The sequence below is a fragment of the Hippopotamus amphibius genome, chromosome 14 (genome assembly GCF_030028045.1).
Source record: "Hippopotamus amphibius kiboko isolate mHipAmp2 chromosome 14, mHipAmp2.hap2, whole genome shotgun sequence".
Lineage (NCBI taxonomy): Eukaryota > Metazoa > Chordata > Mammalia > Artiodactyla > Hippopotamidae > Hippopotamus > Hippopotamus amphibius.
The window spans coordinates 52,303,275-52,317,082 of NC_080199.1; positions in this window are offsets into that span (position 1 = coordinate 52,303,275).

Sequence of the window (13,808 nt, forward strand, 5' to 3'; positions counted from 1 at the left end):
TAGAATTATTCTTTTTTGGGTACATAATCACACAATATATGGATATGGGGAATAAAATAACAAGTATATTAAAAGCTTTTACTTTAAATTGACATATACATATCCTACCAAAGAATGTTAGTCTTCATGAGAGCTATCTATAAGCACCTATTTTCTCTCTAATGTCAAGCAGCAAGATATACTTCCTTCAAACCTCATTAGATATTTGATCAACATAAAATGATTTACTTGGAAAGTTTTTTTCATGATGAGAATAGAAAGCTTGCAATTTCTATCATGCATGCTCAATGTAAAAAGCTACAAAAAGTGTCCCTAGCCAGTTGATCATATCTAAAGCTTCCCAACCTTTGCATAGTGGTTATTTTTAAAGGGTGCTTATGGAATCTGCAAGTGACATTGACATTTTCAGGTGTTTGTTTTTCCATTCAAATCTTCAAGGATATGCAATAGCTTGCTGGGCATTTGGTTAATCAAGTGTTATTGTTGGCCTCTATTTCAGTATTTCATTGGGTGATTTCCATTCTAATCAAAATAAATAGGCTGTTTCATATCAAAAGTGATCTTATTGACAGATCCTAAAAATGTTAAATGAGCAACCTACCCAAGAAATGTGTTCTAATTTAAAATCATTACAACACTGGAGCCTTGACATGAAGCTATTTGTTATAATTTCTTATTTGGTTAGTGTAAGCTACTTCAGGTATTTCTTCTTTGATTTTGGCTTTATTTTAAATTATTAGCAAAATAGTTACATATATATTTACAACTTTACTCTGAAAAAAAAAAGTGGCACAAAGAAAACTATTTCTATTCTATTATTTGATTTCACAGTTGATAAATTGGTACTTATGTGTTTTAGTAATTAAGTTCTGAGTTTTTTAAATAATTTCTATAATTTATCACATTCATTACATATTAACTTTTCCTAGATATGTAAGGACAATAGTACTTGGTTTCTTTTGTAATTTAAACTTATCCCTTCAACCCCAAGTAAACAAACATCTACAACAAAAATTGTGTTTATCAAGAAAAGAGTTCTGAGTATTATTTTGTATGTTTACTGTTTAAGATTTCACTATAACCTTCCTTATTTTTATTATTAAGAAGATATTTTGAAGGCAGTCATATCTAAAGTATGTACATTATTTAAAATATGTGCTTTTCTTTTCTAGGAAATATGGGCTATTTTTGCTGTTATTGGAAAAGTTTATTCATTTGAAAGTATGTTCCTGTGGCTAGGATTGCAGAATCCAGGAACAAACTAGGTGGATTTGAATACCAGCATTCTCTCTAACTGTGGTTTTTGACATGTTGCAAAACTATTTCATAGGGTTAATATAAGATGAAGAATAAATACATTAATTTATGTAAACACATTTAGAATAGTGCCTGACATATAAAATGCTATGCTAATATGTCATTAATACAATGATCTCATTTTGACTAGACATACATTGTTTAGTTGACATTGTTGAAGACTTTTCTTATAATATTAATTTCCTTCTTTACACTGTAAAAATAAAATCATAAAAATGAATAAAGAGAAAGAAAAAGAAAGAAACAGAAAGAGAGAGAAAGAAAGAAAGAAGGAAAGAAAGAAAAAGAAAAAAAGAAAGAAAGAAAGAAAGAAAGAAAGAAAGAAAAAGAAAGAAAGAAGAAAGGAGGGAGGGAAGGAAGGAAGGAAAGAAGGAAGGAAAGGAGGAAAAGATGTGGAGTAACTGGTTTAAAAGGACATAGACAGGTGAGAGGAAAAAGATGGCAGTGAAGTAGAGGGACATGGAATGCATCCCTCTCCACAGACGTATTGGGAATGCATCAAAAGATGCAATAATTCCCATAGAGAACCAGCTGAACACCAGCAGACGGCCTTGGACACCGGAAAGGACCACAAGGAGTCTGACACAACCGGTAAGGAGGCATCTACGATGGCTCAAAGAGGGTGAAGCGGCGGAGCTGTGGCAGACGGTAGGGAGTGAGAAACATAAAGAGGGTCCGCAGCACAGCTTAGCGTTCCTGGACCGAGACGTGGATCCACAGCTGAACAGAGGGTCCGGGAGTGGGAGTGTGGAAACCGGAGAGCTGGTTCAGGGTGAGAAACATTGTTGCCAGTAAGGTGATGGACCGAGAGGACAGGAGGGAAGAGGTCCACGGCGAGGAGTGCCTGCACCTGAAAGCTGCCCAGCCATGATGGCAACTGGAGGCTGCGGGCTCACGGGCAGGGGGGGTGAGGGAGGAGCCATGTGCATAGCTTCTCTCTCTCTTTTGGGCTTCTGCAGCAGGCAGCGGAGAGATGCCCTGTGGGCCACCTAAGGCACTCAGGGATAACAAGCACCCTCAGGCACTCGGGCGGGGCTAGATTAAAACCCCTTGGAATGCTGGCAGCAGGGAGGCTGCCAAGAAAAAAAAAAAAAGCAACAACAACAAAAAAAACCCGAGAGAGGCCCAACTCTAAGACTTTCTGTTTACGCCTGAGCCAACTGTGTCCCTCTGCAACAGGCACCTCCAAGCCCGACTGAAACAACAGTGCGCCACTGCTCACTCACTCCCAGGGGAAGGAGCCACTATTGTACCCTCTCCCTCCCCACACACCGAGGCTTACAGATGAACAATAAAGGAACCTCTGCTGGTCACAGAATAATGCAAAAAAACCCAAGGTGAGGAGAAGGACACTTACAGCTGAGACTCTAAGGACACAGAAACATTAGTATCAATTCCTACTGAACTGTTCCATTCTGGGATCAGTTCTGGATTTTTTTTTTCTTTTTCTCTCATTTTTTTTTTTCTTGTCTTTATTAAATACAATCTTAGCCCTAAGGGATCTACAAGTTTTATAATTTTTTAATGATATTTTTTATACTTTTTTTTTTTTTTTGCCTTTTTATATACTTCTATATCTAGCTAAGTTTTTGGTAGTACGGACAATATATCTCTCATACTTTCCTTTCATCCCTATCTTTTATACATTTCTATTCCTTTCTTTTTATTTGCATATTTCCAACCACATTACGCGTTTCTGTTCCCCTTTCTTCCAGCCTTTTTAAGTTTATTTTATCTTAACATACTTATAAGCAACACTATCGATCTGCTCAGACTCCTTGCTCTTTTCTCCAGATGATGCACCGCCTCGGTATTTAATATTAGGTTTTTGTCTTTATCTTAGTTCTTAGTACAGTTGTCTAATTACATTCTGAGAATCTCCATTCTCTCTGGTGGTACTCTGTCTCTTTTCTATATTTGATCCTAGCTTACAAAATCTCCCTGGATTAATGTTTGTATGTATAAGGTGTTATTTGTTTGTTTGTTTCCTTTGGCTTTTGTCTCTGATTTGTTCTGTTTCAGTTGTCAATTTCTGTTGGGTTACTCTCTGAATATCTGATAGCACACTGGGGTTCTGTCAGGTCTTTCTAGAGCCTTATGTCCTAATGGATTCAGGAATTGTGTATCTTATACATGTATGTGTTTCCTAGACTTAATATTTGTTTAATCCAATACTTGGACATTAGTCTGAGGCTTGGACAGTCTTCTATAAACACCTCTATCTCCAGGACAAGCAACCCCAAAAGTTTGGACAACCATGAGGAAACAAAGAAACACCATGCAGGCAAAGGAGCAGGAAAAACACCACAAGACCAAATAAGTGAGGAGGAAATAGGAAAAAGGCCTGAAAAAGAATTCAGAGTAATGATAGTAAAAATGATACAACATTTTGATACCAAAATAGAGAAAGTACAAGGAACAGTTCATAAGAACTCAGAAAAGCAATGGATAACAAAATAACTGAAATTAAAAATACTCTAGATGCTATAACCAGCAGAATGACTGAGGCAGAAGAATGAATAAGTGAGTTGGAAGATAGAATGGGGGAAATAACTGCCACAGAGCAGGAAAAAGAAAAAAGAATAAAAAGAATAGAAGACAGTCTCAGAGACCTCAGTGATAACCTTAAACGTACCAACATTCGAATTATAGGCATCCCAGAAGAAGAAGAAAACAAGAAAGGGTCTGAGAAAATATTTGAAGAGGTGATAGTGGAAAACTTCCCCAACATGGGAAAGGAAATAATTAATCAAGTCCAAGAAGCACAGAGAGTCCCATACAGAATAAACCCAAGGAGAAATACACCAAGACACACATTAATCAAACTAATGACAATTAAACACAAAGAAAAAATTTAAAAGCAGCAAGAGAAAAGCAACAAACAACATATAAGGGAAAACCCATCAGGATAACAGCTGACCTTTCTACAGAAACTCTGCAGGCCAGAAGGGAATGGCAGGATATACTGAAAGTCCTGAAAGAGAGAAACCTACAGCCAAGAATACTCTACCCAGCAAGAATCTCATTCAGATTTGAGGGAGAAATCAAAAGCTTTCCAGACAAGCAAAAGTTAAGAGAATTCAGCACCACCAAACCAGCCTTACAACAAGTGCTAAAGGAACTTCTCTAAGGAGGAAACACAAGAAAAGGAAAACATCTACAAAGACAAACCCAAAACAATTAAGAAAATGGTAATTGGAACACACATGTCAATAATCACCTTAAATGTAAATGGATGAAATGCTCCAACCAAAAGACACAGACTGGCAGAATGGATACAAAAACAAGACCTTTCTATATGCTGCCTACAAGAAACCCACTTCAGACCAAGAGATACATATAGACTGAAAGGAAAGGGATGGAAAAAGATATTCCATGCAAATGGATGTCAAAAGAAAGCTGGAGTAGCAATCCTCATATCAGACAAATTAGACTTGAAAGTAAAGACTCTTACAAGAGACAAGGAAGGACACTACCTAATGATCAAGGGATCCATTCAAGAAGAACATATCACAATGGTAAATATCTATGTCCCCAATATAGGAGTACCTCAATACATAAGGCAAATGCTAACAGCTATAAAAGGGGACATCGACAGTAATACAATAATAGTGGGAGACTTGAACACCCCACTTACATCAATGGACAGATCATCCAAACAGAAAATAAAGAAGGACACACAAGCTTTAAATGACACATTAGACCATCTTGACTTCATTGATATTTATAGGACATTCCATCCAAAAACGGCAATCTACACTTTCTTCTCAAGTGCACATGGAAAATTTTCCAGGATAGATCACATCTTGGGTCACAAATCAAACCTCAGCAAAATCAAGAAAATTGAAATCATATCAAGCATCTTCTGAGACTACAATGTAATGAGACTATATATTAATTACAGGAAAAAAAACTGCAAAAAATACAAAAACATGGAGGCTAAACAATTCACTCCTAAACAACCAAGGAATCACTAAAGAAATCAAAGAGGAAATCAAAAAAAATATCTAGAAACAAACAACAACGAAAACACAACAACCCAAAACCTATGGGATGCAGCAAAAGCAGTTCTAAGAGGGAAGTTTATAGCAATACAGTCCTACCTTAAGAAACAAGAAAATGATCAAATAAACAACCTAACCTTACACCTAAAACAACTAGAGAAAGAAGAACAAAGAAACCCCAAAGGGAGCAGAAGGAAAGAAATCATAAAGATCAGAGCAGAAATAAATGAAAAAGAAAGGAAGGAAACCATAGTAAAAATAAATAAAACTAAAAGCTGGTTCTTTGAGAAGATTAAGAAAATTGATAAACCATTAGCCAGACTCATCAAGAAAAAAAGGGAGAAGATGCAAATCAACAGAATTAGAAATGAAAAAGGAGAAGTAACAACGGACACCTCAGAAATACAAAACATCATGAGAGACTGCTAAAAGCAACTATATGCCAATCAATTGGATAACCTGGAAGAAATGGATACATTCTTAGAAAAATACAATCTTCCAAGACTGAACCAGGAAGAAATAGAAACCATGAACAAACCAATCACAAGTATGGAAATTGAAGCAGTGATTAAAAATCTCCCAACACACAAAAGCCCAGGACCAGATGGGTTCACGGGCGAATTCCATCAAATATTTCGAGAAGAGCTAACACCTATCTTTCTCAAACTCTTCCAAAATATTGCAGAAGGCAGAACACTGCCAAACTCATTCAATGAGGCCACCAACACCCTGATACCAAAACCAGGCAAAGATGTCACAAAAAAAGAACATTACAGACCAATATCACTGATGAATATAGATGCAAAAATCCTCAACAAAATACTAGCTAACAGACTCCAACAGCACATTAAGAAAGTCATACACCATGATCAAGTGGGGTTTATCCCTGGGATGCAAGGATTCTTCAATATATGCAAATCAATCAATGTGATACATCATATCAACAACTTGAAGGATAAAAACCATATGATCATCTCAATAGATGCAGAAAAAGCTTTTGACAAAGTTCAACATCCATTTATGATAAAAGCTCTCCAGAAAATGGTCATAGAAGGAAATTACCTCAACATAATAAAAACTATATATGAAAAACCAAAAGCCAACATCATTCTCAATGGGAAAAAACTGGAAGAATTCCCTCTAAGAACACGAACAAGACAAGTGTGCCCACTCTCACCATTATTATTCAACATAGTTTTGGAAGTTTTAGCCACAGCAATCAGAGAAGGAAAAGAAATCAAAGGAATCCAAATTGGAAAAGAAGAAGTAAAATTGTCACTCTTTGCAGATGACATGATATTATATATAGAAAACCCTAAAGACTCTACCAGAAAACTGCTAGCACTCATTGAAGAGTTTAGTAAAGTAGCAGGATACAAAATGAATGCACAGAAATCTCTTGCATTCCTATACACTAACAATGAAAGAGCAGAAAGAGAAATTAAGGAAACTCTCCCATTCACCATGGCAACAAAAAGAATAAAATACCTAGGAATAAACCTGCCTAAGGAGGCAAAGGATCTGTATGAAGAAAACTTTAAGACATTGATGAAAGAAATCAAAGACGACACAAACAGATGGAGGGATATACCATGTTCTTGAATTGGAAGAATCAACATCGTGAAAATGACTGTACTACCCAATGTAATGTACAGATTCAATGCAATCCTGATCAAATTACCAATGGCATTTTTCACAGATCTAGAGCAAGAAATCTTATGATGTGTATGGAAATGCAAAAGACCCCGAATAGCCCAAGCAATCTTGAGAAGGAAAAATGGAGTTGGTGGAATCAGGCTTCCTGACTTCAAACTATACTACAAGGCCATAGTGATCAAGACAGTATGGTACTGGCACAAAAGTAGAAAGGACAATCAATGGAATAGAATAGAGAACTCAGAAGTAAGCCCAAACACATATGGGCACCTTATCTTTAACAAAGGAGGCACGAGCATACAATGGAAAAAAGACAGCCTCTTCAAGAAGTGGTGCTGGGAACATTGGACAGCAACATGTCAAAGAATGAAATTAGAACACTTCCTAACACCATACACAAAAATAAACTCCAGATGGATTAAAGACCTACATGTAAGGCCAGACACTATCAAACTGCTAGAGGAAAACATAGGCAGAACACTCTATGGCATCCATCAAAGCAAGATCCTTTTTGACCCACCTCCTAGAATCATGGAAATAAAATCAAGAGTAAACAAATGGGACCTCATGAAACTTAAAAGCTTTTGCACAGTGAAAGAAACAATAAACAAGACTAAAAAGCAACCCTCAGAATGGGAAAAAATAATTACCTATGAAACAACGGACAAAGGATTAACCTCCAAAATATACAAGCAGCTCATGAAGCTTAATACCAAAAAAGCAAATAACCCAATCCACAAATGGGCAGAAGACCTAAATAGACATTTCTCCAAAGAAGACATACAGATGGCCAACAAACACATGAAAAGATGCTCAACATCACTAATCATCAGAGAAATGCAAGTCAAAGCCACAATGAGGTATCACCTCACACCGATCAGAATGGCCATCATCACAAAATCTGGAAACAACAAATGTTGGAGAGGGTGTGGAGAAAAGGGAACCCTCCTGCACTGTTCGTGGGAATGTAAGTTGGTACAGCCACTATGGAAAACAGCTTGGAGGTTCCTTAAAAAACTACAAATAGAACTACCATATGATCCAGTAATCCCACTCCTGGGCATCTACCCAAAGAAAACCATAATCCCAAAAGAAACATGTCCCATAATGTTTATTGCAGCACTATTTCCAATCGCCAGGACATGGAAGCAACCAAAATGCCCATCAACAAATGAATGGATAAAGAAGATGTGGCATATATATACAATGGAATATTACTCAGCTATAAAAAGGGATGAGATGGAGCTATATGTAATGAGGTGGGTAGAACTACAGTCTGTCATAGAGCGTGAAGTAAGTCAGAAAAAGAAAGGCAAATATTGTATGCTAACTCACATATACAGAATCTAAAAATGGTACTGATGAACTCAGTGACAAGAACAAGGACGTGGATGCAGAGAATGGACTGGAGAACTCGAGGTTTGGGAGGGGGCAGGGGGTGAAGGGGAAGCTGAGATGAAGCGAGAGAGTAGCACAGACATATATATACTACCAACTGTAAAATAGATAGTCAGTGGGAAGTTGTTGTATAACAAAGGGAGTCCAACTCAATAATGGAAGATGCCTTAGAGGACTGGGGTGGGGAGGGTGGGGGGGACTCGAGGTGGGGGGGAGTCAAGGAAGGGAGGGAATACGGGGATATGTGTATAAAGACAGATGAATGAACTTGGTGTACCCCCCCAGCCCAAAAAAAAAAGGACATAGACACATGAAGCCAGAATGAATAAAATAAATTTAATCAACATAGTGTTCTATGTATATGTTTAGTATGTAAATTATCACAAAACTCTCTGTGTTATTATACAGGGACCTACTATGCTATTGTGTAAGAATTGATAAATAATTTTGATTATTTTGATACTCAATCTGGGTATTCTGATCTTAGTTATTCAGAGTTCTCTAAAATTCTAAAATTCAAATATATTAAAAAACTGAATATACAGAATAAAGAAAATAAAAAAGATCATTAAATGTGAAAGAGATTGACCCAGCAAAAATTGCACTGTCATTTTCCCTGTATTGCTATAATGACTAACATATAAATTGAAATTATATATGAAAGCTTCAAATTACACTTTCTCTATATAAGCACCCCTTTTACACAAATCTAATTTTAAATGCCTTATAGATAAGATTGACACTTACTTCTTAGTAACTGAGGAAAGATTCCACAAGTGATGGCATCCAGGGCAAGCTGCCCAAAATGTGTCACTTTGGCGCATGACTTGTTTCTAGCTGATGACAATCAAGGCCCAACAGATTCAAGAAGAATTTTACCTCTCCTTTAACTGCCTAAAGGAATTTATATAGGGGCCCTGGCCCAGGAAGAGAACTACCACCAGAAATAACCACAAAAAGTATGGGCTAGATGTAGTAAGCTGGTGGGAGCTTGACAGGGTGGATTTATTCCAAGTTCTCTCTGTGCCCTGTTGTTTCTGCAAGGCTTGACAAAAATTTGTTTACCAAACATTTGTTCTCCCCATATTCCTGTGAATTGTCTTCCTTCCCTTGAAGCCCCGGGCCGCTACCCACTTCCCGTAAGTTCAGGATGGCATATAAGCCTCAATTGCGTGACTGTCTGAGAGCTTCTCATGTCTGTGTGGGGATTCTGTACATATGAAATTATTTTTTTTCATTCATTTATGTTGATTTAATTATTAAAGCAGCCAAAATAACCTAAAAGGTTAGAGGATATATTTTCCTCCCTTACTCAAGGACTTGAATCTATAGTGCTACATTCAAGCTTGAGAGTAAGAAAAGAAGGTCTGCTTTGGCTCTAAATTCTGATCAAAGAGGTAACCCAGGACTTATTCTCTGTCAAGGACTGCATTAGTCTTCGTTTTCCTTATCTGTGAAATAGAGCTGAAAATATATTCCGTACCATTTTTTAGATATGTGTTTAGAAGAATAACTTAGACAATGAATAACTCTATTTCATTAAATTCAAAGCATTGCCCAGTCATTTATTAATTATTAAGACCACTTTAATTTATGTCTATACTAGGCATTCAATACATTTTTCATCAATCTCCTCTCACATTTTGTTTTAATGAATAGACTGTATTATAGAGTAGTTTTAGGTTTTACAGTCAAATTGCAGAGAAAGCACAGAAATTTCCCAAACACACATTCCCTCTCTCCACCCTTGGTTTCCTCTGTTATGTACATCTTCTATTGCTGTGGTGAATTTTTTACAACTGATGAAACAACATTGATGTTTTCTTCTTACCTAAAGCTGACACTTTACATGAGAATTTGCTCTTTCATTTGTACAGTTTGATGGGTTTTACCTAAAGTATCACGCTATGTATCTATAATTACAAGTATCATGTAGAATAGATTTAATGCCTTAAAAAAAACCCTGTGTTCCACCTCTTTACTACCACCACCCACAAATAACTCCTAGCAAGCACTTATCTTTTTACTGTCCCTATAGTTTTGCCTTTTTGTGAATGTCACATAGTTGGACTCATACAAGAAGCCTGCAGCCTTTTCAGTCTGGCTTCTTTCACTTCACAATATATATTTAAGCTTCCTTCACTTGTTGCTTCATTTTATTATCACTGAGTAATATTCCATTGTATGTATTACCACAGCTTGTTTATCCATTCACCTTGAAAAGGAAATCTCAGTTCCCTCCAATTCTTGGTTAATATGTATGAAGCTCTATAAATATCATTGTGGAGGTTTTCTGGTGGACATAGTTTTTTAACTCATTTGCAGAAATTTATCTAGGAGTTGACAGTTGGATTTTATAATAAGACTGTTTTCTTTTCTAAGAAGCTGCCAAACTGTCTTCTAAAGTAGCTTTATCATTTGTAGCCTTAGAATCAAAGAATGAGATTTCCTGTTGGTTCCATTTCTCCACCAGCATTTGGTGTTGTCAGAATTTTGGATTTTAGTGGGATAACTTATTATTTAACTTGCAATTTCCTATTATATATGATATTGACATTGAGAATTTTCATGTAGGCTTATTTGCCATCTATGTATCTCCTTTGGTGAGGTGTCTGTTAAGGTCCTTTGCCTATTTTTTTTATTAATTTAATTAATTTATTTATTTATTATTTTTGGGGGGTACACCAAGTTCAACCATCTGTTTTTATACACATATCCCCATATTCCCTCCCTTCCTTGACTCCCCCCACCTCGATTCCCCCCCACCCTCCCCACCCCAGTCCTCTAAGGCATCTTCTGTCCTTGAGTTGGACTCCCTTTGTTATACAACAGCTTCCCACTATCTATTTTACAGTTGGTAGTATATATATGTCTGTGCTACTCTCTCGCTTCATCTCAGCTTCCCCTTCACCCCCTGCCCCCTCCCAAACCTCGAGTTCTCCAGTCCATTCTCTGCATCTGCATCCTTGTTCTTGTCACTGAGTTCATCAGTACCATTTTTAGATTCTATATATGTGAGTTAGCATACAATATTTTTCTTTCTTTTTCTGACTTACTTCACTCTGTATGACAGACTGTAATTCTATCCACCTCATTACATATAGCTCCATCTCATCCCTTTTTATAGCTAATATTCCATTGTATATATATGCCACATCTTCTTTATCCATTCATTTGTTGATGGGCATTTTGGTTGCTTCCATGTCCTGGCGATTGTAAACAGTGCTGCAATAAACCTTTGCCTATGTTTTAATTGGGTTGTTTGTTTTCTTATTGTTGAGTTGTAAGTGTTCATGTGTATTTTGGATACAAGTACTTTCTCAGATATGTGAATTAAAAGTAGTTTCTTCCAGTCTGTAACTGGTCTTTTCATTCTCTTAACAATGACTTTACAGAGAAATATTGTATCTGAAAACTCATTGTCAAACTCAAGTCAGTCTATATTGTCTACTATGCTATATTCCAGAAGTTTTATAGTTTTACATTAACATCTAGGTCTATGATCTGCTTTATTTATTTATTTATTTTGAAATTGTGATGTTTGTGCCTAAGTTCATTTTCTTGCATTTAGACACCTGGTTGTTTTAGCACCGTTGTTTACAAAGGTTATCCTTTCTCTATTAAAATGTCATCACTAACTTGTCAAAAATCAACTGACTATATTTGTATTTCTATACTCTATTCCATTCCATTGATCTTGTTTACTTTTTTACAAAAACCACACTGTCTTGATTACTGTAACTTTACAATAAGTCTTGAAGTAGGGTAATGTCAATTATCAAACTTTATTCCCCTCCTTTAGTATTGTGTTCTTATTTTGGGACTTTTTCCATATAAACTTTAGAATCAATTTGAGGGTATTCACAAAGTAAAACTTGCTGAGATTTTGACTGGGAGTGCCTTGAACTTATAGATCAATTTGGGGAGAACTGATATCTTAATTATGGACTCTTCTTAACCAAAAAAATGGAATATCTCTCTAATTATTTAGTTATTTGAATTTTTGTATCAGTTTTGTAGCTTTCCTCATATATATTTTGAGAATATTTTGTTAGATTTGTACTTAAGAATTTCGAATTTGAGGATGTTAACTAAAAGTCTGTTGTGCTTTTAACTACAAATTCCAGTTGTTCACTGCATGTATATAAGAAAGAAATTGATCTATTTGTATTAACATTTTGTCCTGCAGCCTTGCTCTGATGGCTTATTAATTAGAAAGATTTTGTGTGTGTGAAATATTTGGGATTTTGTACATTGACAATCATGACATCTGTGAATAAAAACAGATTAATTTCTACCTTCCCAACCTGTATATGTTTATTTTCTATTGTTGTCTTAATGTATTAGATATAAAATTTAGTACAATGTTGAAAGGTTGAGTAGAAATGGTTAGGGAGACATTCTTTCCTTTTTCCTGACCTTTGCAAGGAACATCTAGTTTCTCACCATTAAGTGTAATGTTAGTAGTTGTTTCTTTATAGACACTTTTATAAACTTGAGGAAATTTTCTTCTATTACTAGTTTGCTGGGATTTTTAAAATCATGAATGGGTGTTAGATTTTGTCAAATGCTTTTTGTATCTATTAATGCAACTATATGATTTTTTTTTCTTTAGTCTATTGATGTGATATAATGTATTAATTGATTTTTGAATGTTGAACCAGCTTTGCATATCTGGTAAAATCCCATTTGGTTGTAGTGTGTACTTATTTTTATACATGGTTGAATCTGATTTGCTAACATTTTACTGAGAACTTTGCATTTACCATCATAAAATAGCGATATGTAATTTTCCTTTCTTGTAATGTCTAGTTTTGGTATGAGAGTAATGCTGACCTCATAAATGCATTAGAAAGTGTTCCCTCTGCTTCTACTTTCTGGAACAGATTATAGAAATATCATTTGTTATTTAATGTTTGGTAGAATTCACCAGTGAAACCATTTGGGCCTGGTGTTTCTGATTTAGATTATTATTTATATTTAAATTCTTTAATAGACACAGACCTATTCAGATGATCTAGCTGTCCTCATGAGTTTTGGTAAATTGTATGTTTTAGTGAATTGATACATTTAATATAAGTTATTAAGTGTGGGGCCATAGAGTTGGTCAGGGTATTCCCTTATGATCCATTTACTACACTTGGCATCAGCTACTCCATGGTATTGCTGCTTCAGCATCCATTTTTGGCCAAGTAGCATGCATTGTCCTTAAACTGACACTAGACCCTCATGCAAGCACAGGCCATGGGTAGCAGCCTGTAGTCACAAATGAATTTAAGTTCTTGATATGATTTTCCCAATAGGTCCTGTGACTAACAGTCTACCATGCCTCCCAACACCTTCTTTACATGCACCTTTTTGATAAGATCCTCATGGTATTTACAAAAACCCTTGCTCTTTCTGTTTGAATTGACCAGTCTAGTCTTAGCTCTG